Here is a 23,690-nt window from a genome sequence, read left to right as displayed (position 1 = left end):
AGAGCCGGCGAGTGTCTTTACCGATGCCGTCGAGCCGGTTTAGAACAAAAAAAAAAATAAAAAATAAAAATTCAAACACCAAGGACAAGGCAAGGGGGGTATAGCTCAGTGGCAGAGCATTCGACTGCAGATCGAGAGGTCCTCGGTTCAAATCCGGGTGCCCCCTCAGCGTTTTGCCCGCAGTCGCGCCGAAAAAGGGAGAGCCGGCGAGTGTCTTTACCGATGCCGTCGAGCCGGTTTAGCACAAAAAAAAAAAAAATTCAAACACCGAGGACAAGGCAAGGGGGGTATAGCTCAGTGGCAGAGCATTCGACTGCAGATCGAGAGGTCCTCGGTTCAAATCCGGGTGCCCCCTCAGCGTTTTGCCCGCAGTCGCGCCGAAAAAGGGAGAGCCGGCGAGTGTCTTTACCGATGCCGTCGAGCCGGTTTAGCACAAAAAAAAAAAAAAATTCAAACACCGAGGACAGGGCAAGGGGGGTATAGCTCAGTGGCAGAGCTTTCGACTGCAGATCGAGAGGTCCTCGGTTCAAATCCGGGTGCCCCCTCAGCGTTTTGCCCGCAGTCGCGCCGAAAAAGGGAGAGCCGGCGAGTGTCTTTACCGATGCCGTCGAGCCGGTTTAGCACAAAAAAAAAAAAAAAAAATTCAAACACCGAGGTTAAGGCAAGGGGGGTATAGCTCAGTGGCAGAGCATTCGACTGCAGATCGAGAGGTCCTCGGTTCAAATCCGGGTGCCCCCTCAGCGTTTTGCCCGCAGTCGCGCCGAAAAAGGGAGAGCCGGCGAGTGTCTTTACCGATGCCGTCGAGCCGGTTTAGCACAAAAAATAAAAAATAAAAATTCAAACACCGAGGACAAGGCAAGGGGGGTATAGCTCAGTGGCAGAGCATTCGACTGCAGATCGAGAGGTCCTCGGTTCAACTCCGGGTGCCCCCTCAGCGCTTTGCCCGCAGTCGCGCCGAAAAAGGGAGAGCCGGCGAGTGTCTTTACCGATGCCGTCGAGCCGGTTTAGCACAAAAAAAAAAAAAAAAAATTCAAACACCGAGGACAAGGTAAGGGGGGTATAGCTCAGTGGCAGAGCATTCGACTGCAGATCAAGAGGTCCTCGGTTCAAATCCGGGTGCCCCCTCAGCGTTTTGCCCGCAGTCGCGCCGAAAAAGGGAGAGCCGGCGAGTGTCTTTACCGATGCCGTCGAGCCGGTTTAGCACAAAAAAAAAAATAAAAAAAAAAATTTCAAACCCCGAGGACAAGGCAAGGGGGGTATAGCTCAGTGGCAGAGCATTCGACTGCAGATCGAGAGGTCCTCGGTTCAAATCCGGGTGCCCCCTCAGCGTTTTGCCCGCAGTCGCAACGAAAAAGGGAGAGCCGGCGAGTGTCTTTACCGATGCCGTCGAGCCGGGTTAGCACAAAAAAAAAAAAAAAAAAAATTCAAACACCGAGGACAAGGCAAGGGGGGTATAGATCAGTGGCAGAGCATTCGACTGCAGATCGAGAGGTCCTCGGTTCAAATCCGGGTGCCCCCTCAGCGTTTTGCCTGCAGTCGCGCCGAAAAAGGGAGAGCCGGCGAGTGTCTTTACCGATGCCGTCGAGCCGGTTTAGCACAAAAAAAAAAAAAAATAATTCAAACACCGAGGACAAGGCAAGGGGGGTATAGCTCAGTGGCAGAGCATTCGACTGCAGATCGAGAGGTCCTCGGTTCAAATCCGGATGCCCCCTCAGCGTTTTGCCCGCAGTCGCGCCGAAAAAGGGAGAGGCGGCGAGTGTCTTTACCGATGCCGTCGAGCCGGTTTAGCACAAAAAAAAAATAAAAAATTCAAACACCGAGGACAAGGCAAGGGGGGTATAGCTCAGTGGCAGAGCATTCGACTGCAGATCGAGAGGTCCTCGGTTCAAATCCGGGTGCCCCCTCAGCGTTTTGCCCGCAGTCGCGCCGAAAAAGGGAGAGCCGGCGAGTGTCTTTACCGATGCCGTCGAGCCGGTTTAGCACAAAAAATAAAATAAAAATTCAAACACCGAGGACAAGGCAAGGGGGGTATAGCTCAGTGGCAGAGCATTCGACTGCAGATCGAGAGGTCCTCGGTTCAAATCCGGGTGCCCCCTCAGCGTTTTGCCCGCAGTCGCGCCGAAAAAGGGAGAGCCGGCGAGTGTCTTTACCGATCCCGTCGAGCCGGTTTAGCACAAAAAAAAAAAAATAAAAAAAAAAATTTCAAACACCGAGGACAAGGCAAGGGGGGTATAGCTCAGTGGCAGAGCATTCGACTGCAGATCGAGAGGTCCTCGGTTCAAATCCGGGTGCCCCCTCAGCGTTTTGCCCGCAGTCGCAACGAAAAAGGGAGAGCCGGCGAGTGTCTTTACCGATGCCGTCGAGCCGGGTTAGCACAAAAAAAAAAAAAAAAAAATTCAAACACCGAGGACAAGGCAAGGGGGGTATAGATCAGTGGCAGAGCATTCGACTGCAGATCGAGAGGTCCTCGGTTCAAATCCGGGTGCCCCCTCAGCGTTTTGCCTGCAGTCGCGCCGAAAAAGGGAGAGCCGGCGAGTGTCTTTACCGATGCCGTCGAGCCGGTTTAGCACAAAAAAAAAAAAAAATAATTCAAACACCGAGGACAAGGCAAGGGGGGTATAGCTCAGTGGCAGAGCATTCGACTGCAGATCGAGAGGTCCTCGGTTCAAATCCGGGTGCCCCCTCAGCGTTTTGCCCGCAGTCGCGCCGAAAAAGGGAGAGCCGGCGAGTGTCTTTACCGATGCCGTCGAGCCGGTTTAGCACAAAAAAAAAAAAAAAAATTCAAACACCGAGGACAAGGCAAGGGGGGTATAGCTCAGTGGCAGAGCATTCGACTGCAGATCGAGAGGTCCTCGGTTCAAATCCGGGTGCCCCCTCAGCGTTTTGCCCGCAGTCGCGCCGAAAAAGGGAGAGCCGGCGAGTGTCTTTACCGATGCCGTCGAGCCGGTTTAGCACAAAAAATAAAATAAAAATTCAAACACCGAGGACAAGGCAAGGGGGGTATAGCTCAGTGGCAGAGCATTCGACTGCAGATCGAGAGGTCCTCGGTTCAAATCCGGGTGCCCCCTCAGCGTTTTGCCCGCAGTCGCGCCGAAAAAGGGAGAGCCGGCGAGTGTCTTTACCGATCCCGTCGAGTCGGTTTAGCACAAAAAAAAAAAAAAAAAAATTCAAACACCGAGGACAAGGCAAGGGGGGTATAGCTCAGTGGCAGAGCATTCGACTGCAGATCGAGAGGTCCTCGGTTCAAATCCGGGTGCCCCCTCAGCGTTTTGCCCGCAGTCGCGCCGAAAAAGGGAGAGCCGGCGAGTGTCTTTACCGATGCCGTCGAGCCGGTTTAGCACAAAAAAAAAAAAAAAAATTCAAACACCGAGGACAAGGCAAGGGGGGTATAGCTCAGTGGCAGAGCATTCGACTGCAGATCGAGAGGTCCTCGGTTCAAATCCGGGTGCCCCCTCAGCGTTTTGCCCGCAGTCGCGCCGAAAAAGGGAGAGCCGGCGAGTGTCTTTACAGATGCCGTCGAGCCGGTTTAGCACAAAAAAAAAAAAAATTCAAACACCGAGGACAAGGCAAGGTGGGTATAGCTCAGTGGCAGAGCATTCGACTGCAGATCGAGAGGTCCTCGGTTCAAATCCGGGTGCCCCCTCAGCGTTTTGCCCGCAGTCGCGCCGAAAAAGGGAGAGCCGGCGAGTGTCTTTACCGATGCCATCGAGCCGGTTTAGCACAAAAAAAAAACAAAAAAAAAAAAAATTCAAACACCGAGGACAAGGCAAGGGGGGTATAGCTCAGTGGCAGAGCATTCGACTGCAGATCGAGAGGTCCTCGGTTCAAATCCGGGTGCCCCCTCAGCGTTTTGCCCGCAGTCGCGCCGAAAAAGGGAGAGCCGGCGAGTGTCTTTACCGATGCCGTCGAGCCGGTTTAGCACAAAAAAAAAAAAAAATTCAAACACCGAGGACAAGGCAAGGGGGGTATAGTTCAGTGGCAGAGCATTCGACTGCAGATCGAGAGGTCCTGGGTTCAAATCCGGGTGCCCCCTCAGCGTTTTGCCCGCAGTCGCGCCGAAAAAGGGAGAGCCGGCGAGTGTCTTTACAGATGCCGTCGAGCCGGTTTAGCACAAAAAAAAAAAAATTCAAACACCGAGGACAAGGCAAGGTGGGTATAGCTCAGTGGCAGAGCATTCGACTGCAGATCGAGAGGTCCTCGGTTCAAATCCGGGTGCCCCCTCAGCATTTTGCCCACAGTCGCGCCGAAAAAGGGAGAGCCGGCGAGTGTCTTTACCGATGCCATCGAGCCGGTTTAGCACAAAAAAAAAAAAAAAAAAATTCAAACACCGAGGACAAGGCAAGGGGGGTATAGCTCAGTGGCAGAGCATTCGACTGCAGATCGAGAGGTCCTCGGTTCAAATCCGGGTGCCCCCTCAGCGTTTTGCCCGCAGTCGCGCCGAAAAAGGGAGAGCCGGCGAGTGTCTTTACCGATGCCGTCGAGTCGGTTTAGCACAAAAAAAAAAAAAAAATTCAAACACCGAGGACAAGGCAAGGGGGGTATAGCTCAGTGGCAGAGGGGTATAGCTCAGTGGCAGAGCATTTGACTGCAGATCGAGAGGTCCTCGGTTCAAATCCGGGTGCCCCCTCAGCGTTTTGCCCGCAGTCGCGCCGAAAAAGGGAGAGCCGGCGAGTGTCTTTACCGATGCCGTCGAGCCGGTTTAGCACATAAAAAAAAAATTCAAACACCGAGGACAAGGCAAGGGGGGTATAGCTCAGTGGCAGAGCATTCGACTGCAGATCGAGAGGTCCTCGGTTCAACTCCGGGTGCCCCCTCAGCGCCTTGCCCGCAGTCGCGCCGAAAAAGGGAGAGCCGGCGAGTGTCTTTACCGATGCCGTCGAGCCGGTTTAGCACAAAAAAAAAAAAAAAAAAAAAATCAAACACCGAGGACAAGGCAAGGGGGTATAGCTCAGTGGCAGAGCATTCGACTGCAGATCGAGAGGTCCTCGGTTCAAATCCGGGTGCCCCCTCAGCGTTTTGCCCGCAGTCGCGCCGAAAAAGGGAGAGCCGGCGAGTGTCTTTACCGATGCCGTCGAGCCGGTTTAGCACAAAAAAAAAAAAAATTTCAAACACCGAGGACAAGGCAAGGGGGGTATAGCTCAGTGGCAGAGCAATCGACTGCAGATCGAGAGGTCCTCGATTCTAATCCGGGTGCCCCCTCAGCGTTTTGCCCGCAGTCGCGCCGAAAAAGGGAGAGCCGGCGAGTGTCTTTACCGATGCCGTCGAGCCGGTTTAGCACAAAAAAAAAAAAAAAAATTCAAACACCGAGGACAGGGCAAGGGGGGTATAGCTCAGTGGCAGAGCTTTCGACTGCAGATCGAGAGGTCCTCGGTTCAAATCCGGGTGCCCCCTCAGCGTTTTGCCCGCAGTCGCGCCGAAAAAGGGAGAGCCGGCGAGTGTCTTTACCGATGCCGTCGAGCCGGTTTAGCACAAAAAAAAAAAAAAATTCAAACACCGAGGTTAAGGCAAGGGGGGTATAGCTCAGTGGCAGAGCATTCGACTGCAGATCGAGAGGTCCTCGGTTCAAATCCGGGTGCCCCCTCAGCGTTTTGCCCGCAGTCGCGCCGAAAAAGGGAGAGCCGGCGAGTGTCTTTACCGATGCCGTCGAGCCGGTTTAGCACAAAAAATAAAAAATAAAAAAAAAATTCAAACACCGAGGACAAGGCAAGGGGGGTATAGCTCAGTGGCAGAGCATTCGACTGCAGATCGAGAGGTCCTGGGTTCAAATCCGGGTGCCCCCTCAGCGTTTTGCCTGCAGTCGCGCCGAAAAAGGGAGAGCCGGCGAGTGTCTTTACCGATGCCGTCGAGCCGGTTTAGCACAAAAAAAAAAAAAAAAATTCAAACACCGAGGACAAGGCAAGGTGGGTATAGCTCAGTGGCAGAGCATTCGACTGCAGATCGAGAGGTCCTCGGTTCAAATCCGGGTGCCCCCTCAGCGTTTTGCCTGCAGTCGCGCCGAAAAAGGGAGAGCCGGCGAGTGTCTTTACAGATGCCGTCGAGCCGGTTTAGCACAAAAAAAAAAAATTCAAACACCGAGGACAAGGCGAGGTGGGTATAGCTCAGTGGCAGAGCATTCGACTGCAGATCGAGAGGTCCTCGGTTCAAATCCGGGTGCCCCCTCAGCGTTTTGCCTGCAGTCGCGCCGAAAAAGGGAGAGCCGGCGAGTGTCTTTACCGATGCCGTCGAGCCGGTTTAGCACAAAAAAAAAAAAAAAAAATTCAAACACCGAGGACAAGGCAAGGGGGGTATAGCTCAGTGGCAGAGCATTCGACTACAGATCGAGAGGTCCTCGGTTCAAATCCGGGTGCCCCCTCAGCGTTTTGCCCGCAGTCGCGCCGAAAAAGGGAGAGCCGGCGAGTGTCTTTACCGATGCCGTCGAGCCGGTTTAGCACAAAAAAAAAAAAAAAAAAATTCAAACACCGAGGACAAGGCAAGGGGGGTATAGCTCAGTGGCAGAGCATTCGACTGCAGATCGAGAGGTCCTCGGTTCAAATCCGGGTGCCCCCTCAGCGTTTTGCCCGCAGTCGCGCCGAAAAAGGGAGAGCCGGCGAGTGTCTTTACAGATGCCGTCGAGCCGGTTTAGCACAAAAAAAAAAAAAATTCAAACACCGAGGACAAGGCAAGGTGGGTATAGCTCAGTGGCAGAGCATTCGACTGCAGATCGAGAGGTCCTCGGTTCAAATCCGGGTGCCCCCTCAGCGTTTTGCCCGCAGTCGCGCCGAAAAAGGGAGAGCCGGCGAGTGTCTTTACCGATGCCATCGAGCCGGTTTAGCACAAAAAAAAAACAAAAAAAAAAAAATTCAAACACCGAGGACAAGGCAAGGGGGGTATAGCTCAGTGGCAGAGCATTCGACTGCAGATCGAGAGGTCCTCGGTTCAAATCCGGGTGCCCCCTCAGCGTTTTGCCTGCAGTCGCGCCGAAAAAGGGAGAGCCGGCGAGTGTCTTTACAGATGCCGTCGAGCCGGTTTAGCACAAAAAAAAAAATTCAAACACCGAGGACAAGGCAAGGTGGGTATAGCTCAGTGGCAGAGCATTCGACTGCAGATCGAGAGGTCCTCGGTTCAAATCCGGGTGCCCCCTCAGCGTTTTGCCCACAGTCGCGCCGAAAAAGGGAGAGCCGGCGAGTGTCTTTACCGATGCCGTCGAGCCGGTTTAGCACAAAAAAAAAAAAAAAAAAATTCAAACACCGAGGACAAGGCAAGGGGGGTATAGCTCAGTGGCAGAGCATTCGACTGCAGATCGAGAGGTCCTCGGTTCAAATCCGGGTGCCCCCTCAGCGTTTTGCCCGCAGTCGCGCCGAAAAAGGGAGAGCCGGCGAGTGTCTTTACCGATGCCGTCGAGCCGGTTTAGCACAAAAAAAAAAAAAAAAAATTCAAACACCGAGGACAAGGCAAGGGGGTATAGCTCAGTGGCAGAGCATTCGACTACAGATCGAGAGGTCCTCGGTTCAAATCCGGGTGCCCCCTCAGCGTTTTGCCCGCAGTCGCGCCGAAAAAGGGAGAGCCGGCGAGTGTCTTTACCGATGCCGTCGAGCCGGTTTAGCACAAAAAAAAAAAAATTCAAACACCGAGGACAAGGCAAGGTGGGTATAGCTCAGTGGCAGAGCATTCGACTGCAGATCGAGAGGTCCTCGGTTCAAATCCGGGTGCCCCCTCAGCGTTTTGCCCGCAGTCGCGCCGAAAAAGGGAGAGCCGGCGAGTGTCTTTACCGATGCCATCGAGCCGGTTTAGCACAAAAAAAAAACAAAAAAAAAAAAATTCAAACACCGAGGACAAGGCAAGGGGGGTATAGCTCAGTGGCAGAGCATTCGACTGCAGATCGAGAGGTCCTCGGTTCAAATCCGGGTGCCCCCTCAGCGTTTTGCCCGCAGTCGCGCCGAAAAAGGGAGAGCCGGCGAGTGTCTTTACCGATGCCGTCGAGCCGGTTTAGCACAAAAAAAAAAAAAAAATTCAAACACCGAGGACAAGGCAAGGGGGGTATAGTTCAGTGGCAGAGCATTCGACTGCAGATCGAGAGGTCCTGGGTTCAAATCCGGGTGCCCCCTCAGCGTTTTGCCCGCAGTCGCGCCGAAAAAGGGAGAGCCGGCGAGTGTCTTTACAGATGCCGTCGAGCCGGTTTAGCACAAAAAAAAAAATTCAAACACTGAGGACAAGGCAAGGTGGGTATAGCTCAGTGGCAGAGCATTCGACTGCAGATCGAGAGGTCCTCGGTTCAAATCCGGGTGCCCCCTCAGCGTTTTGCCCGCAGTCGCGCCGAAAAAGGGAGAGCCGGCGAGTGTCTTTACCGATGCCGTCGAGCCGGTTTAGCACAAAAAAAAAAAAAAAAAATTCAAACACCGAGGACAAGGCAAGGGGGGTATAGCTCAGTGGCAGAGCATTCGACTACAGATCGAGAGGTCCTCGGTTCAAATCCGGGTGCCCCCTCAGCGTTTTGCCCGCAGTCGTGCCGAAAAAGGGAGAGCCGGCGAGTGTCTTTACCGATGCCGTCGAGCCGGTTTAGCACAAAAAAAAAAAAAAAAAAATTCAAACACCGAGGACAAGGCAAGGGGGGTATAGCTCAGTGGCAGAGCATTCGACTGCAGATCGAGAGGTCCTCGGTTCAAATCCGGGTGCCCCCTCAGCGTTTTGCCCGCAGTCGCGCCGAAAAAGGGAGAGCCGGCGAGTGTCTTTACAGATGCCGTCGAGCCGGTTTAGCACAAAAAAAAAAAAAATTCAAACACCGAGGACAAGGCAAGGTGGGTATAGCTCAGTGGCAGAGCATTCGACTGCAGATCGAGAGGTCCTCGGTTCAAATCCGGGTGCCCCCTCAGCGTTTTGCCCGCAGTCGCGCCGAAAAAGGGAGAGCCGGCGAGTGTCTTTACCGATGCCATCGAGCCGGTTTAGCACAAAAAAAAAACAAAAAAAAAAAAAATTCAAACACCGAGGACAAGGCAAGGGGGGTATAGCTCAGTGGCAGAGCATTCGACTGCAGATCGAGAGGTCCTCGGTTCAAATCCGGGTGCCCCCTCAGCGTTTTGCCCGCAGTCGCGCCGAAAAAGGGAGAGCCGGCGAGTGTCTTTACCGATGCCGTCGAGCCGGTTTAGCACAAAAAAAAAAAAAAAATTCAAACACCGAGGACAAGGCAAGGGGGGTATAGTTCAGTGGCAGAGCATTCGACTGCAGATCGAGAGGTCCTGGGTTCAAATCCGGGTGCCCCCTCAGCGTTTTGCCCGCAGTCGCGCCGAAAAAGGGAGAGCCGGCGAGTGTCTTTACAGATGCCGTCGAGCCGGTTTAGCACAAAAAAAAAAAAATTCAAACACTGAGGACAAGGCAAGGTGGGTATAGCTCAGTGGCAGAGCATTCGACTGCAGATCGAGAGGTCCTCGGTTCAAATCCGGGTGCCCCCTCAGCGTTTTGCCCACAGTCGCGCCGAAAAAGGGAGAGCCGGCGAGTGTCTTTACCGATGCCATCGAGCCGGTTTAGCACAAAAAAAAAAAAAAAAAATTCAAACACCGAGGACAAGGCAAGGGGGGTATAGCTCAGTGGCAGAGCATTCGACTGCAGATCGAGAGGTCCTCGGTTCAAATCCGGGTGCCCCCTCAGCGTTTTGCCCGCAGTCGCGCCGAAAAAGGGAGAGCCGGCGAGTGTCTTTACCGATGCCGTCGAGCCGGTTTAGCACAAAAAAAAATAAAAATTCAAACACCGAGGACAAGGCAAGGGGGGTATAGCTCAGTGGCAGAGGGGTATAGCTCAGTGGCAGAGCATTCGACTGCAGATCGAGAGGTCCTCGGTTCAAATCCGGGTGCCCCCTCAGCGTTTTGCCCGCAGTCGCGCCGAAAAAGGGAGAGCCGGCGAGTGTCTTTACCGATGCCGTCGAGCCGGTTTAGCACAAAAAAAAAAAAATAATAATTCAAACACCGAGGACAAGGCAAGGGGGGTATAGCTCAGTGGCAGAGCATTCGACTGCAGATCGAGAGGTCCTCGGTTCAACTCCGGGTGCCCCCTCAGCGCCTTGCCCGCAGTCGCGCCGAAAAAGGGAGAGCCGGCGAGTGTCTTTACCGATGCCGTCGAGCCGGTTTAGCACAAAAAAAAAAAAAATCAAACACCGAGGACAAGGCAAGGGGGTATAGCTCAGTGGCAGAGCATTCGACTGCAGATCGAGAGGTCCTCGGTTCAAATCCGGGTGCCCCCTCAGCGTTTTGCCCGCAGTCGCGCCGAAAAAGGGAGAGCCGGCGAGTGTCTTTACCGATGCCGTCGAGCCGGTTTAGCACAAAAAAAAAAAAAATTTCAAACACCGAGGACAAGGCAAGGGGGGTATAGCTCAGTGGCAGAGCAATCGACTGCAGATCGAGAGGTCCTCGATTCTAATCCGGGTGCCCCCTCAGCGTTTTGCCCGCAGTCGCGCCGAAAAAGGGAGAGCCGGCGAGTGTCTTTACCGATGCCGTCGAGCCGGTTTAGCACAAAAAAAAAAAAAAAAATTCAAACACCGAGGACAGGGCAAGGGGGGTATAGCTCAGTGGCAGAGCTTTCGACTGCAGATCGAGAGGTCCTCGGTTCAAATCCGGGTGCCCCCTCAGCGTTTTGCCCGCAGTCGCGCCGAAAAAGGGAGAGCCGGCGAGTGTCTTTACCGATGCCGTCGAGCCGGTTTAGCACAAAAAAAAAAAAAAAATTCAAACACCGAGGTTAAGGCAAGGGGGGTATAGCTCAGTGGCAGAGCATTCGACTGCAGATCGAGAGGTCCTCGGTTCAAATCCGGGTGCCCCCTCAGCGTTTTGCCCGCAGTCGCGCCGAAAAAGGGAGAGCCGGCGAGTGTCTTTACCGATGCCGTCGAGCCGGTTTAGCACAAAAAATAAAAAATAAAAAAAAAATTCAAACACCGAGGACAAGGCAAGGGGGGTATAGCTCAGTGGCAGAGCATTCGACTGCAGATCGAGAGGTCCTCGGTTCAAATCCGGGTGCCCCCTCAGCGTTTTGCCCGCAGTCGCGCCGAAAAAGGGAGAGCCGGCGAGTGTCTTTACAGATGCCGTCGAGCCGGTTTAGCACAAAAAAAAAAAAAATTCAAACACCGAGGACAAGGCAAGGTGGGTATAGCTCAGTGGCAGAGCATTCGACTGCAGATCGAGAGGTCCTCGGTTCAAATCCGGGTGCCCCCTCAGCGTTTTGCCCGCAGTCGCGCCGAAAAAGGGAGAGCCGGCGAGTGTCTTTACCGATGCCGTCGAGCCGGTTTAGCACAAAAAAAAAAAAAAATTCAAACACAGAGAACAAGGCAAGGGGGGTATAGTTCAGTGGCAGAGCATTCGACTGCAGATCGAGAGGTCCTCGGTTCAAATCCGGGTGCCCCCTCAGCGTTTTGCCCGCAGTCGCGCCGAAAAAGGGAGAGCCGGCGAGTGTCTTTACCGATGCCGTCGAGCCGGTTTAGCACAAAAAAAAAAAAAAAATATTCAAACACCGAGGACAAGGCAAGGGGGGTATAGCTCAGTGGCAGAGCATTCGACTGCAGATCGAGAGGTCCTCGGTTCAAATCCGGGTGCCCCCTCAGCGTTTTGCCCGCAGTCGCGCCGAAAAAGGGAGAGCCGGCGAGTGTCTTTACAGATGCCGTCGAGCCGGTTTAGCACAAAAAAAAAAAAAATTCAAACACCGAGGACAAGGCAAGGTGGGTATAGCTCAGTGGCAGAGCATTCGACTGCAGATCGAGAGGTCCTCGGTTCAAATCCGGGTGCCCCCTCAGCGTTTTGCCCGCAGTCGCGCCGAAAAAGGGAGAGCCGGCGAGTGTCTTTACCGATGCCATCGAGCCGGTTTAGCACAAAAAAAAAACAAAAAAAAAAAAAATTCAAACACCGAGGACAAGGCAAGGGGGGTATAGCTCAGTGGCAGAGCATTCGACTGCAGATCGAGAGGTCCTGGGTTCAAATCCGGGTGCCCCCTCAGCGTTTTGCCCACAGTCGCGCCGAAAAAGGGAGAGCCGGCGAGTGTCTTTACCGATGCCATCGAGCCGGTTTAGCACAAAAAAAAAAAAAAAAAATTCAAACACCGAGGACAAGGCAAGGGGGGTATAGCTCAGTGGCAGAGCATTCGACTGCAGATCGAGAGGTCCTCGGTTCAAATCCGGGTGCCCCCTCAGCGTTTTGCCCGCAGTCGCGCCGAAAAAGGGAGAGCCGGCGAGTGTCTTTACCGATGCCGTCGAGCCGGTTTAGCACAAAAAAAAAAAAAAATTCAAACACCGAGGACAAGGCAAGGGGGGTATAGCTCAGTGGCAGAGGGGTATAGCTCAGTGGCAGAGCATTCGACTGCAGATCGAGAGGTCCTCGGTTCAAATCCGGGTGCCCCCTCAGCGTTTTGCCCGCAGTCGCGCCGAAAAAGGGAGAGCCGGCGAGTGTCTTTACCGATGCCGTCGAGCCGGTTTAGCACAAAAAAAAAAAAAAAATAATTCAAACACCGAGGACAAGGCAAGGGGGGTATAGCTCAGTGGCAGAGCATTCGACTGCAGATCGAGAGGTCCTCGGTTCAACTCCGGGTGCCCCCTCAGCGCCTTGCCCGCAGTCGCGCCGAAAAAGGGAGAGCCGGCGAGTGTCTTTACCGATGCCGTCGAGCCGGTTTAGCACAAAAAAAAAAAAAAAAATTCAAACACCGAGGACAGGGCAAGGGGGGTATAGCTCAGTGGCAGAGCTTTCGACTGCAGATCGAGAGGTCCTCGGTTCAAATCCGGGTGCCCCCTCAGCGTTTTGCCCGCAGTCGCGCCGAAAAAGGGAGAGCCGGCGAGTGTCTTTACCGATGCCGTCGAGCCGGTTTAGCACAAAAAAAAAAAAAAAAATTCAAACACCGAGGTTAAGGCAAGGGGGGTATAGCTCAGTGGCAGAGCATTCGACTGCAGATCGAGAGGTCCTCGGTTCAAATCCGGGTGCCCCCTCAGCGTTTTGCCCGCAGTCGCGCCGAAAAAGGGAGAGCCGGCGAGTGTCTTTACCGATGCCGTCGAGCCGGTTTAGCACAAAAAATAAAAAATAAAAAAAAAATTCAAACACCGAGGACAAGGCAAGGGGGGTATAGCTCAGTGGCAGAGCATTCGACTGCAGATCGAGAGGTCCTCGGTTCAAATCCGGGTGCCCCCTCAGCGTTTTGCCCGCAGTCGCGCCGAAAAAGGGAGAGCCGGCGAGTGTCTTTACAGATGCCGTCGAGCCGGTTTAGCACAAAAAAAAAAAAAAATTCAAACACCGAGGACAAGGCAAGGTGGGTATAGCTCAGTGGCAGAGCATTCGACTGCAGATCGAGAGGTCCTCGGTTCAAATCCGGGTGCCCCCTCAGCGTTTTGCCCGCAGTCGCGCCGAAAAAGGGAGAGCCGGCGAGTGTCTTTACCGATGCCATCGAGCCGGTTTAGCACAAAAAAAAAACAAAAAAAAAAAAATTCAAACACCGAGGACAAGGCAAGGGGGGTATAGCTCAGTGGCAGAGGGGTATAGCTCAGTGGCAGAGCATTCGACTGCAGATCGAGAGGTCCTCGGTTCAAATCCGGGTGCCCCCTCAGCGTTTTGCCCGCAGTCGCGCCGAAAAAGGGAGAGCCGGCGAGTGTCTTTACCGATGCCGTCGAGCCGGTTTAGCACAAAAAAAAAAAAATAATAATTCAAACACCGAGGACAAGGCAAGGGGGGTATAGCTCAGTGGCAGAGCATTCGACTGCAGATCGAGAGGTCCTCGGTTCAACTCCGGGTGCCCCCTCAGCGCCTTGCCCGCAGTCGCGCCGAAAAAGGGAGAGCCGGCGAGTGTCTTTACCGATGCCGTCGAGCCGGTTTAGCACAAAAAAAAAAAAAATCAAACACCGAGGACAAGGCAAGGGGGTATAGCTCAGTGGCAGAGCATTCGACTGCAGATCGAGAGGTCCTCGGTTCAAATCCGGGTGCCCCCTCAGCGTTTTGCCCGCAGTCGCGCCGAAAAAGGGAGAGCCGGCGAGTGTCTTTACCGATGCCGTCGAGCCGGTTTAGCACAAAAAAAAAAAAAAATTTCAAACACCGAGGACAAGGCAAGGGGGGTATAGCTCAGTGGCAGAGCAATCGACTGCAGATCGAGAGGTCCTCGATTCTAATCCGGGTGCCCCCTCAGCGTTTTGCCCGCAGTCGCGCCGAAAAAGGGAGAGCCGGCGAGTGTCTTTACCGATGCCGTCGAGCCGGTTTAGCACAAAAAAAAAAAAAAAATTCAAACACCGAGGACAGGGCAAGGGGGGTATAGCTCAGTGGCAGAGCTTTCGACTGCAGATCGAGAGGTCCTCGGTTCAAATCCGGGTGCCCCCTCAGCGTTTTGCCCGCAGTCGCGCCGAAAAAGGGAGAGCCGGCGAGTGTCTTTACCGATGCCGTCGAGCCGGTTTAGCACAAAAAAAAAAAAAAAATTCAAACACCGAGGTTAAGGCAAGGGGGGTATAGCTCAGTGGCAGAGCATTCGACTGCAGATCGAGAGGTCCTCGGTTCAAATCCGGGTGCCCCCTCAGCGTTTTGCCCGCAGTCGCGCCGAAAAAGGGAGAGCCGGCGAGTGTCTTTACCGATGCCGTCGAGCCGGTTTAGCACAAAAAATAAAAAATAAAAAAAAAATTCAAACACCGAGGACAAGGCAAGGGGGGTATAGCTCAGTGGCAGAGCATTCGACTGCAGATCGAGAGGTCCTCGGTTCAAATCCGGGTGCCCCCTCAGCGTTTTGCCCGCAGTCGCGCCGAAAAAGGGAGAGCCGGCGAGTGTCTTTACAGATGCCGTCGAGCCGGTTTAGCACAAAAAAAAAAAAAATTCAAACACCGAGGACAAGGCAAGGTGGGTATAGCTCAGTGGCAGAGCATTCGACTGCAGATCGAGAGGTCCTCGGTTCAAATCCGGGTGCCCCCTCAGCGTTTTGCCCGCAGTCGCGCCGAAAAAGGGAGAGCCGGCGAGTGTCTTTACCGATGCCGTCGAGCCGGTTTAGCACAAAAAAAAAAAAAAATTCAAACACAGAGAACAAGGCAAGGGGGGTATAGTTCAGTGGCAGAGCATTCGACTGCAGATCGAGAGGTCCTCGGTTCAAATCCGGGTGCCCCCTCAGCGTTTTGCCCGCAGTCGCGCCGAAAAAGGGAGAGCCGGCGAGTGTCTTTACCGATGCCGTCGAGCCGGTTTAGCACAAAAAAAAAAAAAAAAATATTCAAACACCGAGGACAAGGCAAGGGGGGTATAGCTCAGTGGCAGAGCATTCGACTGCAGATCGAGAGGTCCTCGGTTCAAATCCGGGTGCCCCCTCAGCGTTTTGCCCGCAGTCGCGCCGAAAAAGGGAGAGCCGGCGAGTGTCTTTACAGATGCCGTCGAGCCGGTTTAGCACAAAAAAAAAAAAAATTCAAACACCGAGGACAAGGCAAGGTGGGTATAGCTCAGTGGCAGAGCATTCGACTGCAGATCGAGAGGTCCTCGGTTCAAATCCGGGTGCCCCCTCAGCGTTTTGCCCGCAGTCGCGCCGAAAAAGGGAGAGCCGGCGAGTGTCTTTACCGATGCCATCGAGCCGGTTTAGCACAAAAAAAAAACAAAAAAAAAAAAAATTCAAACACCGAGGACAAGGCAAGGGGGGTATAGCTCAGTGGCAGAGCATTCAACTGCAGATCGAGAGGTCCTGGGTTCAAATCCGGGTGCCCCCTCAGCGTTTTGCCCACAGTCGCGCCGAAAAAGGGAGAGCCGGCGAGTGTCTTTACCGATGCCATCGAGCCGGTTTAGCACAAAAAAAAAAAAAAAAAATTCAAACACCGAGGACAAGGCAAGGGGGGTATAGCTCAGTGGCAGAGCATTCGACTGCAGATCGAGAGGTCCTCGGTTCAAATCCGGGTGCCCCCTCAGCGTTTTGCCCGCAGTCGCGCCGAAAAAGGGAGAGCCGGCGAGTGTCTTTACCGATGCCGTCGAGCCGGTTTAGCACAAAAAAAAAAAAAAATTCAAACACCGAGGACAAGGCAAGGGGGGTATAGCTCAGTGGCAGAGGGGTATAGCTCAGTGGCAGAGCATTCGACTGCAGATCGAGAGGTCCTCGGTTCAAATCCGGGTGCCCCCTCAGCGTTTTGCCCGCAGTCGCGCCGAAAAAGGGAGAGCCGGCGAGTGTCTTTACCGATGCCGTCGAGCCGGTTTAGCACAAAAAAAAAAAAAAAATAATTCAAACACCGAGGACAAGGCAAGGGGGGTATAGCTCAGTGGCAGAGCATTCGACTGCAGATCGAGAGGTCCTCGGTTCAACTCCGGGTGCCCCCTCAGCGCCTTGCCCGCAGTCGCGCCGAAAAAGGGAGAGCCGGCGAGTGTCTTTACCGATGCCGTCGAGCCGGTTTAGCACAAAAAAAAAAAAAAAAATTCAAACACCGAGGACAGGGCAAGGGGGGTATAGCTCAGTGGCAGAGCTTTCGACTGCAGATCGAGAGGTCCTCGGTTCAAATCCGGGTGCCCCCTCAGCGTTTTGCCCGCAGTCGCGCCGAAAAAGGGAGAGCCGGCGAGTGTCTTTACCGATGCCGTCGAGCCGGTTTAGCACAAAAAAAAAAAAAAAATTCAAACACCGAGGTTAAGGCAAGGGGGGTATAGCTCAGTGGCAGAGCATTCGACTGCAGATCGAGAGGTCCTCGGTTCAAATCCGGGTGCCCCCTCAGCGTTTTGCCCGCAGTCGCGCCGAAAAAGGGAGAGCCGGCGAGTGTCTTTACCGATGCCGTCGAGCCGGTTTAGCACAAAAAATAAAAAATAAAAAAAAAATTCAAACACCGAGGACAAGGCAAGGGGGGTATAGCTCAGTGGCAGAGCATTCGACTGCAGATCGAGAGGTCCTCGGTTCAAATCCGGGTGCCCCCTCAGCGTTTTGCCCGCAGTCGCGCCGAAAAAGGGAGAGCCGGCGAGTGTCTTTACAGATGCCGTCGAGCCGGTTTAGCACAAAAAAAAAAAAAATTCAAACACCGAGGACAAGGCAAGGTGGGTATAGCTCAGTGGCAGAGCATTCGACTGCAGATCGAGAGGTCCTCGGTTCAAATCCGGGTGCCCCCTCAGCGTTTTGCCCGCAGTCGCGCCGAAAAAGGGAGAGCCGGCGAGTGTCTTTACCGATGCCATCGAGCCGGTTTAGCACAAAAAAAAAACAAAAAAAAAAAATTCAAACACCGAGGACAAGGCAAGGGGGGTATAGCTCAGTGGCAGAGCATTCGACTGCAGATCGAGAGGTCCTCGGTTCAAATCCGGGTGCCCCCTCAGCGTTTTGCCCGCAGTCGCGCCGAAAAAGGGAGAGCCGGCGAGTGTCTTTACCGATGCCGTCGAGCCGGTTTAGCACAAAAAAAAAAAAAAAATTCAAACACAGAGAACAAGGCAAGGGGGGTATAGTTCAGTGGCAGAGCATTCGACTGCAGATCGAGAGGTCCTGGGTTCAAATCCGGGTGCCCCCTCAGCGTTTTGCCTGCAGTCGCGCCGAAAAAGGGAGAGCCGGCGAGTGTCTTTACCGATGCCGTCGAGCCGGTTTAGCACAAAAAAAAAAAAAAAAATTCAAACACCGAGGACAAGGCAAGGGGGGTATAGCTCAGTGGCAGAGCATTCGACTGCAGCTCGAGAGGTCCTCGGTTCAAATCCGGGTGCCCCCTCAGCGTTTTGCCCGCAGTCGCGCCGAAAAAGGGAGAGCCGGCGAGTGTCTTTACAGATGCCGTCGAGCCGGTTTAGCACAAAAAAAAAAAATTCAAACACCGAGGACAAGGCAAGGTGGGTATAGCTCAGTGGCAGAGCATTCGACTGCAGATCGAGAGGTCCTCGGTTCAAATCCGGGTGCCCCCTCAGCGTTTTGCCCACAGTCGCGCCGAAAAAGGGAGAGCCGGCGAGTGTCTTTACCGATGCCGTCGAGCCGGTTTAGCACAAAAAAAAAAAAATAAAAAATTCAAACACCGAGGACAAGGCAAGGGGGGTATAGCTCAGTGGCAGAGCATTCGACTGCAGATCGAGAGGTCCTCGGTTCAAATCCGGGTGCCCCCTCAGCGTTTTGCCCGCAGTCGCGCCGAAAAAGGGAGAGCCGGCGAGTGTCTTTACCGATGCCGTCGAGCCGGTTTAGCACAAAAAAAAAAAAAAAAAAATTCAAACACCGAGGACAAGGCAAGGGGGGTATAGCTCAGTGGCAGAGCATTCGACTACAGATCGAGAGGTCCTCGGTTCAAATCCGGGTGCCCCCTCAGCGTTTTGCCCGCAGTCACGCCGAAAAAGGGAGAGCCGGCGAGTGTCTTTACCGATGCCGTCGAGCCGGTTTAGCACAAAAAAAAAAAAAAAAAAATTCAAACACCGAGGACAAGGCAAGGGGGGTATAGCTCAGTGGCAGAGCATTCGACTGCAGATCGAGAGGTCCTCGGTTCAAATCCGGGTGCCCCCTCAGCGTTTTGCCCGCAGTCGCGCCGAAAAAGGGAGAGCCGGCGAGTGTCTTTACCGATGCTGTCGAGCCGGTTTAGCACAAAAAAAAAAAAAAAAATTCAAACACCGAGGACAAGGCAAGGGGGGTATAGCTCAGTGGCAGAGCATTCGACTGCAGATCGAGAGGTCCTCGGTTCAAATCCGGGTGCCCCCTCAGCGTTTTGCCCGCAGTCGCGCCGAAAAAGGGAGAGCCGGCGAGTGTCTTTACCGATGCCGTCGAGCCGGTTTAGCACAAAAAAAAAAAAAAATAAATTCAAACACCGAGGACAAGGCAAGGGGGGTATAGCTCAGTGGCAGAGCATTCGACTGCAGATCGAGAGGTCCTCGGTTCAAATCCGGGTGCCCCCTCAGCGTTTTGCCCGCAGTCGCGCCGAAAAAGGGAGAGCCGGCGAGTGTCTTTACCGATGCCGTCGAGCCGGTTTAGCACAAAAAAAAAAATAAATAAATTCAAACACCGAGGACAAGGCAAGGGGGGTATAGCTCAGTGGCAGAGCATTCGACTGCAGATCGAGAGGTCCTCGGTTCAAATCCGGGTGCCCCCTCAGCGTTTTGCCCGCAGTCGCGCCGAAAAAGGGAGAGCCGGCGAGTGTCTTTACCGATCCCGTCGAGTCGGTTTAGCACAAAAAAAAAAAAAAAATTCAAACACCGAGGACAAGGCAAGGGGGGTATAGCTCAGTGGCAGAGCATTCGACTGCAGATCGAGAGGTCCTCGGTTCAAATCCGGGTGCCCCCTCAGCGTTTTGCCCGCAGTCGCGCCGAAAAAGGGAGAGCCGGCGAGTGTCTTTACCGATGCCGTCGAGCCGGTTTAGCACAAAAAAAAATAAAAAATTCAAACACCGAGGACAAGGCAAGGGGGGTATAGCTCAGTGGCAGAGCATTCGACTGCAGATCGAGAGGTCCTCGGTTCAAATCCGGGTGCCCCCTCAGCGTTTTGCCCGCAGTCGCGCCGAAAAAGGGAGAGCCGGCGAGTGTCTTTACCGATGCCGTCGAGCCGGTTTAGCACAAAAAAAAATAAAAAATTCAAACACCGAGGACAAGGCAAGGGGGGTATAGCTCAGTGGCAGAGCATTCGACTGCAGATCGAGAGGTCCTCGGTTCAAATCCGGGTGCCCCCTCAGCGTTTTGCCCGCAGTCGCGCCGAAAAAGGGAGAGCCGGCGAGTGTCTTTACCGATGCCGTCGAGCCGGTTTAGCACAAAAAAAAAAAAAAATTCAAACACCGAGGACAAGGCAAGGGGGGTATAGCTCAGTGGCAGAGCATTCGACTGCAGATCGAGAGGTCCTCGGTTCAAATCCGGGTGCCCCCTCAGCGTTTTGCCCGCAGTCGCGCCGAAAAAGGGAGAGCCGGCGAGTGTCTTTACCGATGCCGTCGAGCCGGTTTAGCACAAAAAAAAAAAAAAATTCAAACACCCAGGACAAGGCAAGGGGGGTATAGTTCAGTGGCAGAGCATTCGACTGCAGATCGAGAGGTCCTGGGTTCAAATCCGGGTGCCCCCTCAGCGTTTTGCCCGCAGTCGCGCCGAAAAAGGGAGAGCCGGCGAGTGTCTTTACCGATGCCGTCGAGCCGGTTTAGCACAAAAAAAAAATTCAAACACCGAGGACAAGGCAAGGGGGGTATAGCTCAGTGGCAGAGCATTCGACTGCAGATCGAGAGTTCCTCGGTTCAAATCCGGGTGCCCCCTCAGCGTTTTGCCCGCAGTCGCGCCGAAAAAGGGAGAGCCGGCGAGTGTCTTTACAGATGCCGTCGAGCCGGTTTAGCACAAAAAAAAAAAATTCAAACACCGAGGACAAGGCAAGGTGGGTATAGCTCAGTGGCAGAGCATTCGACTGCAGATCGAGAGGTCCTCGGTTCAAATCCGGGTGCCCCCTCAGCGTTTTGCCCACAGTCGCGCCGAAAAAGGGAGAGCCGGCGAGTGTCTTTACCGATGCCATCGAGCCGGTTTAGCACAAAAAAAAAAAAAAAAAAAAATTCAAACACCGAGGACAAGGCAAGGGGGGTATAGCTCAGTGGCAGAGCATTCGACTGCAGATCGAGAGGTCCTCGGTTCAAATCCGGGTGCCCCCTCAGCGTTTTGCCCGCAGTCGCGCCGAAAAAGGGAGAGCCGGCGAGTGTCTTTACCGATCCCGTCGAGTCGGTTTAGCACAAAAAAAAATAAAAAAAATAAAAAAATTCAAACACCGAGGACAAGGCAAGGGGGGTATAGCTCAGTGGCAGAGCATTCGACTGCAGATCGAGAGGTCCTCGGTTCAAATCCGGGTGCCCCCCTCAGCGTTTTGCCCGCAGTCGCGCCGAAAAAGGGAGAGCCGGCGAGTGTCTTTACCGATCCCGTCGAGTCGGTTTAGCAAAAAAAAAAAAAAAAAAATTCAAACACCGAGGACAAGGCAAGGGGGGTATAGCTCAGTGGCAGAGCATTCGACTGCAGATCGAGAGGTCCTCGGTTCAAATCCGGGTGCCCCCTCAGCGTTTTGCCCGCAGTCGCGCCGAAAAAGGGAGAGCCGGCGAGTGTCTTTACCGATGCCGTCGAGCCGGTTTAGCACAAAAAAAAAATAAAAATTCAAACACCGAGGACAAGGCAAGGGGGGTATAGCTCAGTGGCAGAGCATTCGACTGCAGATCGAGAGGTCCTCGGTTCAAATCCGGGTTCCCCCTCAGCGTTTTGCCCGCAGTCGCGCCGAAAAAGGGAGAGCCGGCGAGTGTCTTTACCGATGCCGTCGAGCCGGTTTAGCACTAAAAAAATAAAAAAAAAAATAAAAATTCAAACACCGAGGACAAGGCAAGGGGGGTATAGCTCAGTGGCAGAGCATTCGACTGCAGATCGAGAGGTCCTCGGTTCAAATCCGGGTGCCCCCCTCAGCGTTTTGCCCGCAGTCGCGCCGAAAAAGGGAGAGCCGGCGAGTGTCTTTACCGATGCCGTCGAGCCGGTTTAGCACAAAAAAAAAAAAAAAAAATTCAAACACCGAGGACAAGGCAAGGGGGGTATAGCTCAGTGGCAGAGCATTCGACTGCAGATCGAGAGGTCCTCGGTTCAAATCCGGGTGCCCCCTCAGCGCTTTGCCCGCAGTCGTGCCGAAAAAGGGAGAGCCGGCGAGTGTCTTTACCGATGCCGTCGAGCCGGTTTAGCACAAAAAAAAAAAAATTCAAACACCGAGGACAAGGCAAGGGGGGTATAGCTCAGTGGCAGAGCATTCGACTGCAGATCGAGAGGTCCTCGGTTCAAATCCGGGTGCCCCCTAAGCGTTTTGCCCGCAGTCGCGCCGAAAAAGGGAGAGCCGGCGAGTGTCTTTACCGATGCCGTCGAGCCGGTTTAGCAAAAAAAAAATATTCAAACACCGAGGACAAGGCAAGGGGGGTATAGCTCAGTGGCAGAGCATTCGACTGCAGATCGAGAGGTCCTCGGTTCAAATCCGGGTGCCCCCTCAGCGTTTTGCCCGCAGTCGCGCCGAAAAAGGGAGAGCCGGCGAGTGTCTTTACCGATGCCGTCGAGCCGGTTTAGCACAAAAAAAAAAAAAATTCAAACACCGAGGACAAGGCAAGGGGGGTATAGCTCAGTGGCAGAGCATTCGACTGCAGATCGAGAGGTCCTCGGTTCAAATCCGGGTGCCCCCTCAGCGTTTTGCCCGCAGTCGCGCCGAAAAAGGGAGAGCCGGCGAGTGTCTTTACCGATGCCGTCGAGCCGGTTTAGCACAAAAAAAAAAAAAAAAAAAAAAATTCAAACACCGAGGACAAGGCAAGGGGGGTATAGCTCAGTGGCAGAGCATTCGACTGCAGATCGAGAGGTCCTCGGTTCAAATCCGGGTGCCCCCTCAGCGTTTTGCCCGCAGTCGCGCCGAAAAAGGGAGAGCCGGCGAGTGTCTTTACCGATGCCGTCGAGCCGGTTTAGCACAAAAAAAAAAAAAAAAAAAAAATTCAAACACCGAGGACAAGGCAAGGGGGTATAGCTCAGTGGCAGAGCATTCGACTGCAGATCGAGAGGTCCTCGGTTCAAATCCGGGTGCCCCCTCAGCGTTTTGCCCGCAGTCGCGCCGAAAAAGGGAGAGCCGGCGAGTGTCTTTACCGATGCCGTCGAGCCGGTTTAGCAAAAAAAAAAAAAAAAAATTCAAACACCGAGGACAAGGCAAGGGGGGTATAGCTCAGTGGCAGAGCATTCGACTGCAGATCGAGAGGTCCTCGGTTCAAATCCGGGTGCCCCCTCAGCGTTTTGCCCGCAGTCGCGCCGAAAAAGGGAGAGCCGGCGAGTGTCTTTACCGATGCCGTCGAGCCGGTTTAGCACAAAAAAAAAAAAAAAAAAAAATTCAAACACCGAGGACAAGGCAAGGGGGGTATAGCTCAGTGGCAGAGCATTCGACTGCAGATCGAGAGGTCCTCGGTTCAAATCCGGGTGCCCCCTCAGCGTTTTGCCCGCAGTCGCGCCGAAAAAGGGAGAGCCGGCGAGTGTCTTTACCGATGCCGTCGAGCCGGTTTAGCACAAAAAAAAAAAAAAAAAAAAAATTCAAACACCGAGGACAAGGCAAGGGGGGTATAGCTCAGTGGCAGAGCATTCGACTGCAGATCGAGAGGTCCTCGGTTCAAATCCGGGTGCCCCCTCAGCGTTTTGCCCGCAGTCGCGCCGAAAAAGGGAGAGCCGGCGAGTGTCTTTACCGATGCCGTCGAGCCGGTTTAGCACAAAAAAAAAAAAAAAAAAAAACATTCAAACACCGAGGACAAGGCAAGGGGGGTATAGCTCAGTGGCAGAGCATTCGACTGCAGATCGAGAGGTCCTCGGTTCAAATCCGGGTGCCCCCTCAGCGTTTTGCCCGCAGTCGCGCCGAAAAAGGGAGAGCCGGCGAGTGTCTTTACCGATGCCGTCGAGCCGGTTTAGCACAAAAAAAAAAAAAAAATTCAAACACCGAGGACAAGGCAAGGGGGGTATAGCTCAGTGGCAGAGCATTCGACTGCAGATCGAGAGGTCCTCGGTTCAAATCCGGGTGCCCCCTCAGCGTTTTGCCCGCAGTCGCGCCGAAAAAGGGAGAGCCGGCGAGTGTCTTTACCGATGCCGTCGAGCCGGTTTAGCACAAAAAAAAAAAAAAAAAAAAATTCAAACACCGAGGACAAGGCAAGGGGGGTATAGCTCAGTGGCAGAGCATTCGACTGCAGATCGAGAGGTCCTCGGTTCAAATCCGGGTGCCCCCTCAGCGTTTTGCCCGCAGTCGCGCCGAAAAAGGGAGAGCCGGCGAGTGTCTTTACCGATGCCGTCGAGCCGGTTTAGCACAAAAAAAAAAAAAAAAAAAAAATTCAAACACCGAGG

The 23,690-nt window shown here is 53.6% G+C and overlaps 65 non-coding genes across 65 annotated transcripts; all 65 read left to right on the top strand.

The window, feature by feature from the left end:
* The first annotated feature begins 94 nt into the window (after window positions 1-94).
* Window positions 95-166, top strand: TRNAC-GCA (transfer RNA cysteine (anticodon GCA)). Its single transcript has one exon. It is a non-coding gene; the product is annotated as a tRNA-Cys (tRNA).
* Window positions 167-283: 117 nt separating this feature from the next.
* TRNAC-GCA (transfer RNA cysteine (anticodon GCA)) lies at window positions 284-355 on the top strand. Its single transcript has one exon. It is a non-coding gene; the product is annotated as a tRNA-Cys (tRNA).
* A 311-nt stretch (window positions 356-666) lies between these two features.
* TRNAC-GCA (transfer RNA cysteine (anticodon GCA)) lies at window positions 667-738 on the top strand. The gene has a single exon. It is a non-coding gene; the product is annotated as a tRNA-Cys (tRNA).
* A 514-nt stretch (window positions 739-1,252) lies between these two features.
* Window positions 1,253-1,324, top strand: TRNAC-GCA (transfer RNA cysteine (anticodon GCA)). The gene has a single exon. It is a non-coding gene; the product is annotated as a tRNA-Cys (tRNA).
* A 508-nt stretch (window positions 1,325-1,832) lies between these two features.
* TRNAC-GCA (transfer RNA cysteine (anticodon GCA)) lies at window positions 1,833-1,904 on the top strand. Its single transcript has one exon. It is a non-coding gene; the product is annotated as a tRNA-Cys (tRNA).
* A 120-nt stretch (window positions 1,905-2,024) lies between these two features.
* Window positions 2,025-2,096, top strand: TRNAC-GCA (transfer RNA cysteine (anticodon GCA)). The gene has a single exon. It is a non-coding gene; the product is annotated as a tRNA-Cys (tRNA).
* Window positions 2,097-2,225: 129 nt separating this feature from the next.
* Window positions 2,226-2,297, top strand: TRNAC-GCA (transfer RNA cysteine (anticodon GCA)). Its single transcript has one exon. It is a non-coding gene; the product is annotated as a tRNA-Cys (tRNA).
* Window positions 2,298-2,612: 315 nt separating this feature from the next.
* TRNAC-GCA (transfer RNA cysteine (anticodon GCA)) lies at window positions 2,613-2,684 on the top strand. The gene has a single exon. It is a non-coding gene; the product is annotated as a tRNA-Cys (tRNA).
* A 120-nt stretch (window positions 2,685-2,804) lies between these two features.
* Window positions 2,805-2,876, top strand: TRNAC-GCA (transfer RNA cysteine (anticodon GCA)). Its single transcript has one exon. It is a non-coding gene; the product is annotated as a tRNA-Cys (tRNA).
* Window positions 2,877-2,996: 120 nt separating this feature from the next.
* TRNAC-GCA (transfer RNA cysteine (anticodon GCA)) lies at window positions 2,997-3,068 on the top strand. Its single transcript has one exon. It is a non-coding gene; the product is annotated as a tRNA-Cys (tRNA).
* A 122-nt stretch (window positions 3,069-3,190) lies between these two features.
* Window positions 3,191-3,262, top strand: TRNAC-GCA (transfer RNA cysteine (anticodon GCA)). Its single transcript has one exon. It is a non-coding gene; the product is annotated as a tRNA-Cys (tRNA).
* Window positions 3,263-3,382: 120 nt separating this feature from the next.
* On the top strand, window positions 3,383-3,454 carry TRNAC-GCA (transfer RNA cysteine (anticodon GCA)). The gene has a single exon. It is a non-coding gene; the product is annotated as a tRNA-Cys (tRNA).
* A 317-nt stretch (window positions 3,455-3,771) lies between these two features.
* Window positions 3,772-3,843, top strand: TRNAC-GCA (transfer RNA cysteine (anticodon GCA)). Its single transcript has one exon. It is a non-coding gene; the product is annotated as a tRNA-Cys (tRNA).
* A 500-nt stretch (window positions 3,844-4,343) lies between these two features.
* On the top strand, window positions 4,344-4,415 carry TRNAC-GCA (transfer RNA cysteine (anticodon GCA)). Its single transcript has one exon. It is a non-coding gene; the product is annotated as a tRNA-Cys (tRNA).
* Window positions 4,416-4,937: 522 nt separating this feature from the next.
* On the top strand, window positions 4,938-5,009 carry TRNAC-GCA (transfer RNA cysteine (anticodon GCA)). Its single transcript has one exon. It is a non-coding gene; the product is annotated as a tRNA-Cys (tRNA).
* A 500-nt stretch (window positions 5,010-5,509) lies between these two features.
* TRNAC-GCA (transfer RNA cysteine (anticodon GCA)) lies at window positions 5,510-5,581 on the top strand. Its single transcript has one exon. It is a non-coding gene; the product is annotated as a tRNA-Cys (tRNA).
* Window positions 5,582-6,280: 699 nt separating this feature from the next.
* Window positions 6,281-6,352, top strand: TRNAC-ACA (transfer RNA cysteine (anticodon ACA)). Its single transcript has one exon. It is a non-coding gene; the product is annotated as a tRNA-Cys (tRNA).
* Window positions 6,353-6,474: 122 nt separating this feature from the next.
* Window positions 6,475-6,546, top strand: TRNAC-GCA (transfer RNA cysteine (anticodon GCA)). Its single transcript has one exon. It is a non-coding gene; the product is annotated as a tRNA-Cys (tRNA).
* Window positions 6,547-6,862: 316 nt separating this feature from the next.
* On the top strand, window positions 6,863-6,934 carry TRNAC-GCA (transfer RNA cysteine (anticodon GCA)). The gene has a single exon. It is a non-coding gene; the product is annotated as a tRNA-Cys (tRNA).
* Window positions 6,935-7,242: 308 nt separating this feature from the next.
* Window positions 7,243-7,314, top strand: TRNAC-GCA (transfer RNA cysteine (anticodon GCA)). The gene has a single exon. It is a non-coding gene; the product is annotated as a tRNA-Cys (tRNA).
* Window positions 7,315-7,434: 120 nt separating this feature from the next.
* TRNAC-ACA (transfer RNA cysteine (anticodon ACA)) lies at window positions 7,435-7,506 on the top strand. The gene has a single exon. It is a non-coding gene; the product is annotated as a tRNA-Cys (tRNA).
* A 315-nt stretch (window positions 7,507-7,821) lies between these two features.
* Window positions 7,822-7,893, top strand: TRNAC-GCA (transfer RNA cysteine (anticodon GCA)). Its single transcript has one exon. It is a non-coding gene; the product is annotated as a tRNA-Cys (tRNA).
* Window positions 7,894-8,391: 498 nt separating this feature from the next.
* Window positions 8,392-8,463, top strand: TRNAC-ACA (transfer RNA cysteine (anticodon ACA)). The gene has a single exon. It is a non-coding gene; the product is annotated as a tRNA-Cys (tRNA).
* Window positions 8,464-8,585: 122 nt separating this feature from the next.
* On the top strand, window positions 8,586-8,657 carry TRNAC-GCA (transfer RNA cysteine (anticodon GCA)). The gene has a single exon. It is a non-coding gene; the product is annotated as a tRNA-Cys (tRNA).
* Window positions 8,658-8,974: 317 nt separating this feature from the next.
* TRNAC-GCA (transfer RNA cysteine (anticodon GCA)) lies at window positions 8,975-9,046 on the top strand. Its single transcript has one exon. It is a non-coding gene; the product is annotated as a tRNA-Cys (tRNA).
* Window positions 9,047-9,546: 500 nt separating this feature from the next.
* Window positions 9,547-9,618, top strand: TRNAC-GCA (transfer RNA cysteine (anticodon GCA)). The gene has a single exon. It is a non-coding gene; the product is annotated as a tRNA-Cys (tRNA).
* Window positions 9,619-10,138: 520 nt separating this feature from the next.
* Window positions 10,139-10,210, top strand: TRNAC-GCA (transfer RNA cysteine (anticodon GCA)). Its single transcript has one exon. It is a non-coding gene; the product is annotated as a tRNA-Cys (tRNA).
* Window positions 10,211-10,711: 501 nt separating this feature from the next.
* On the top strand, window positions 10,712-10,783 carry TRNAC-GCA (transfer RNA cysteine (anticodon GCA)). The gene has a single exon. It is a non-coding gene; the product is annotated as a tRNA-Cys (tRNA).
* A 127-nt stretch (window positions 10,784-10,910) lies between these two features.
* Window positions 10,911-10,982, top strand: TRNAC-GCA (transfer RNA cysteine (anticodon GCA)). The gene has a single exon. It is a non-coding gene; the product is annotated as a tRNA-Cys (tRNA).
* A 500-nt stretch (window positions 10,983-11,482) lies between these two features.
* Window positions 11,483-11,554, top strand: TRNAC-GCA (transfer RNA cysteine (anticodon GCA)). Its single transcript has one exon. It is a non-coding gene; the product is annotated as a tRNA-Cys (tRNA).
* A 510-nt stretch (window positions 11,555-12,064) lies between these two features.
* Window positions 12,065-12,136, top strand: TRNAC-GCA (transfer RNA cysteine (anticodon GCA)). Its single transcript has one exon. It is a non-coding gene; the product is annotated as a tRNA-Cys (tRNA).
* Window positions 12,137-12,853: 717 nt separating this feature from the next.
* On the top strand, window positions 12,854-12,925 carry TRNAC-GCA (transfer RNA cysteine (anticodon GCA)). Its single transcript has one exon. It is a non-coding gene; the product is annotated as a tRNA-Cys (tRNA).
* Window positions 12,926-13,052: 127 nt separating this feature from the next.
* TRNAC-GCA (transfer RNA cysteine (anticodon GCA)) lies at window positions 13,053-13,124 on the top strand. The gene has a single exon. It is a non-coding gene; the product is annotated as a tRNA-Cys (tRNA).
* Window positions 13,125-13,843: 719 nt separating this feature from the next.
* On the top strand, window positions 13,844-13,915 carry TRNAC-GCA (transfer RNA cysteine (anticodon GCA)). Its single transcript has one exon. It is a non-coding gene; the product is annotated as a tRNA-Cys (tRNA).
* A 501-nt stretch (window positions 13,916-14,416) lies between these two features.
* Window positions 14,417-14,488, top strand: TRNAC-GCA (transfer RNA cysteine (anticodon GCA)). Its single transcript has one exon. It is a non-coding gene; the product is annotated as a tRNA-Cys (tRNA).
* A 127-nt stretch (window positions 14,489-14,615) lies between these two features.
* TRNAC-GCA (transfer RNA cysteine (anticodon GCA)) lies at window positions 14,616-14,687 on the top strand. Its single transcript has one exon. It is a non-coding gene; the product is annotated as a tRNA-Cys (tRNA).
* A 501-nt stretch (window positions 14,688-15,188) lies between these two features.
* On the top strand, window positions 15,189-15,260 carry TRNAC-GCA (transfer RNA cysteine (anticodon GCA)). The gene has a single exon. It is a non-coding gene; the product is annotated as a tRNA-Cys (tRNA).
* Window positions 15,261-15,770: 510 nt separating this feature from the next.
* On the top strand, window positions 15,771-15,842 carry TRNAC-GCA (transfer RNA cysteine (anticodon GCA)). Its single transcript has one exon. It is a non-coding gene; the product is annotated as a tRNA-Cys (tRNA).
* A 716-nt stretch (window positions 15,843-16,558) lies between these two features.
* TRNAC-GCA (transfer RNA cysteine (anticodon GCA)) lies at window positions 16,559-16,630 on the top strand. Its single transcript has one exon. It is a non-coding gene; the product is annotated as a tRNA-Cys (tRNA).
* Window positions 16,631-16,757: 127 nt separating this feature from the next.
* Window positions 16,758-16,829, top strand: TRNAC-GCA (transfer RNA cysteine (anticodon GCA)). The gene has a single exon. It is a non-coding gene; the product is annotated as a tRNA-Cys (tRNA).
* Window positions 16,830-17,144: 315 nt separating this feature from the next.
* Window positions 17,145-17,216, top strand: TRNAC-GCA (transfer RNA cysteine (anticodon GCA)). Its single transcript has one exon. It is a non-coding gene; the product is annotated as a tRNA-Cys (tRNA).
* A 693-nt stretch (window positions 17,217-17,909) lies between these two features.
* On the top strand, window positions 17,910-17,981 carry TRNAC-GCA (transfer RNA cysteine (anticodon GCA)). The gene has a single exon. It is a non-coding gene; the product is annotated as a tRNA-Cys (tRNA).
* A 122-nt stretch (window positions 17,982-18,103) lies between these two features.
* Window positions 18,104-18,175, top strand: TRNAC-ACA (transfer RNA cysteine (anticodon ACA)). Its single transcript has one exon. It is a non-coding gene; the product is annotated as a tRNA-Cys (tRNA).
* Window positions 18,176-18,297: 122 nt separating this feature from the next.
* On the top strand, window positions 18,298-18,369 carry TRNAC-GCA (transfer RNA cysteine (anticodon GCA)). Its single transcript has one exon. It is a non-coding gene; the product is annotated as a tRNA-Cys (tRNA).
* Window positions 18,370-18,489: 120 nt separating this feature from the next.
* TRNAC-GCA (transfer RNA cysteine (anticodon GCA)) lies at window positions 18,490-18,561 on the top strand. Its single transcript has one exon. It is a non-coding gene; the product is annotated as a tRNA-Cys (tRNA).
* A 122-nt stretch (window positions 18,562-18,683) lies between these two features.
* On the top strand, window positions 18,684-18,755 carry TRNAC-GCA (transfer RNA cysteine (anticodon GCA)). Its single transcript has one exon. It is a non-coding gene; the product is annotated as a tRNA-Cys (tRNA).
* Window positions 18,756-18,877: 122 nt separating this feature from the next.
* TRNAC-GCA (transfer RNA cysteine (anticodon GCA)) lies at window positions 18,878-18,949 on the top strand. The gene has a single exon. It is a non-coding gene; the product is annotated as a tRNA-Cys (tRNA).
* Window positions 18,950-19,068: 119 nt separating this feature from the next.
* Window positions 19,069-19,140, top strand: TRNAC-GCA (transfer RNA cysteine (anticodon GCA)). The gene has a single exon. It is a non-coding gene; the product is annotated as a tRNA-Cys (tRNA).
* A 119-nt stretch (window positions 19,141-19,259) lies between these two features.
* On the top strand, window positions 19,260-19,331 carry TRNAC-GCA (transfer RNA cysteine (anticodon GCA)). The gene has a single exon. It is a non-coding gene; the product is annotated as a tRNA-Cys (tRNA).
* Window positions 19,332-19,450: 119 nt separating this feature from the next.
* On the top strand, window positions 19,451-19,522 carry TRNAC-GCA (transfer RNA cysteine (anticodon GCA)). The gene has a single exon. It is a non-coding gene; the product is annotated as a tRNA-Cys (tRNA).
* A 118-nt stretch (window positions 19,523-19,640) lies between these two features.
* TRNAC-GCA (transfer RNA cysteine (anticodon GCA)) lies at window positions 19,641-19,712 on the top strand. The gene has a single exon. It is a non-coding gene; the product is annotated as a tRNA-Cys (tRNA).
* A 686-nt stretch (window positions 19,713-20,398) lies between these two features.
* TRNAC-GCA (transfer RNA cysteine (anticodon GCA)) lies at window positions 20,399-20,470 on the top strand. The gene has a single exon. It is a non-coding gene; the product is annotated as a tRNA-Cys (tRNA).
* Window positions 20,471-20,792: 322 nt separating this feature from the next.
* TRNAC-GCA (transfer RNA cysteine (anticodon GCA)) lies at window positions 20,793-20,864 on the top strand. The gene has a single exon. It is a non-coding gene; the product is annotated as a tRNA-Cys (tRNA).
* A 514-nt stretch (window positions 20,865-21,378) lies between these two features.
* On the top strand, window positions 21,379-21,450 carry TRNAC-GCA (transfer RNA cysteine (anticodon GCA)). The gene has a single exon. It is a non-coding gene; the product is annotated as a tRNA-Cys (tRNA).
* Window positions 21,451-21,566: 116 nt separating this feature from the next.
* On the top strand, window positions 21,567-21,638 carry TRNAC-GCA (transfer RNA cysteine (anticodon GCA)). Its single transcript has one exon. It is a non-coding gene; the product is annotated as a tRNA-Cys (tRNA).
* Window positions 21,639-21,751: 113 nt separating this feature from the next.
* TRNAC-GCA (transfer RNA cysteine (anticodon GCA)) lies at window positions 21,752-21,823 on the top strand. The gene has a single exon. It is a non-coding gene; the product is annotated as a tRNA-Cys (tRNA).
* A 117-nt stretch (window positions 21,824-21,940) lies between these two features.
* On the top strand, window positions 21,941-22,012 carry TRNAC-GCA (transfer RNA cysteine (anticodon GCA)). The gene has a single exon. It is a non-coding gene; the product is annotated as a tRNA-Cys (tRNA).
* A 126-nt stretch (window positions 22,013-22,138) lies between these two features.
* On the top strand, window positions 22,139-22,210 carry TRNAC-GCA (transfer RNA cysteine (anticodon GCA)). Its single transcript has one exon. It is a non-coding gene; the product is annotated as a tRNA-Cys (tRNA).
* Window positions 22,211-22,334: 124 nt separating this feature from the next.
* TRNAC-GCA (transfer RNA cysteine (anticodon GCA)) lies at window positions 22,335-22,406 on the top strand. The gene has a single exon. It is a non-coding gene; the product is annotated as a tRNA-Cys (tRNA).
* Window positions 22,407-22,525: 119 nt separating this feature from the next.
* TRNAC-GCA (transfer RNA cysteine (anticodon GCA)) lies at window positions 22,526-22,597 on the top strand. Its single transcript has one exon. It is a non-coding gene; the product is annotated as a tRNA-Cys (tRNA).
* A 124-nt stretch (window positions 22,598-22,721) lies between these two features.
* On the top strand, window positions 22,722-22,793 carry TRNAC-GCA (transfer RNA cysteine (anticodon GCA)). The gene has a single exon. It is a non-coding gene; the product is annotated as a tRNA-Cys (tRNA).
* A 125-nt stretch (window positions 22,794-22,918) lies between these two features.
* On the top strand, window positions 22,919-22,990 carry TRNAC-GCA (transfer RNA cysteine (anticodon GCA)). Its single transcript has one exon. It is a non-coding gene; the product is annotated as a tRNA-Cys (tRNA).
* A 126-nt stretch (window positions 22,991-23,116) lies between these two features.
* On the top strand, window positions 23,117-23,188 carry TRNAC-GCA (transfer RNA cysteine (anticodon GCA)). Its single transcript has one exon. It is a non-coding gene; the product is annotated as a tRNA-Cys (tRNA).
* A 119-nt stretch (window positions 23,189-23,307) lies between these two features.
* TRNAC-GCA (transfer RNA cysteine (anticodon GCA)) lies at window positions 23,308-23,379 on the top strand. Its single transcript has one exon. It is a non-coding gene; the product is annotated as a tRNA-Cys (tRNA).
* A 124-nt stretch (window positions 23,380-23,503) lies between these two features.
* On the top strand, window positions 23,504-23,575 carry TRNAC-GCA (transfer RNA cysteine (anticodon GCA)). The gene has a single exon. It is a non-coding gene; the product is annotated as a tRNA-Cys (tRNA).
* Window positions 23,576-23,690: the final 115 nt, after the last annotated feature.

Source organism: Lithobates pipiens, unplaced genomic scaffold (genome assembly GCF_037356315.1).
Source record: "Lithobates pipiens isolate NorthernLeopardFrog02 unplaced genomic scaffold, aLitPip1_a1.2 Scaffold_22, whole genome shotgun sequence".
Lineage (NCBI taxonomy): Eukaryota > Metazoa > Chordata > Amphibia > Anura > Ranidae > Lithobates > Lithobates pipiens.
Note: the sequence above shows the minus strand (reverse complement) of the source record. Positions and strands in the feature narration are given on the sequence as shown.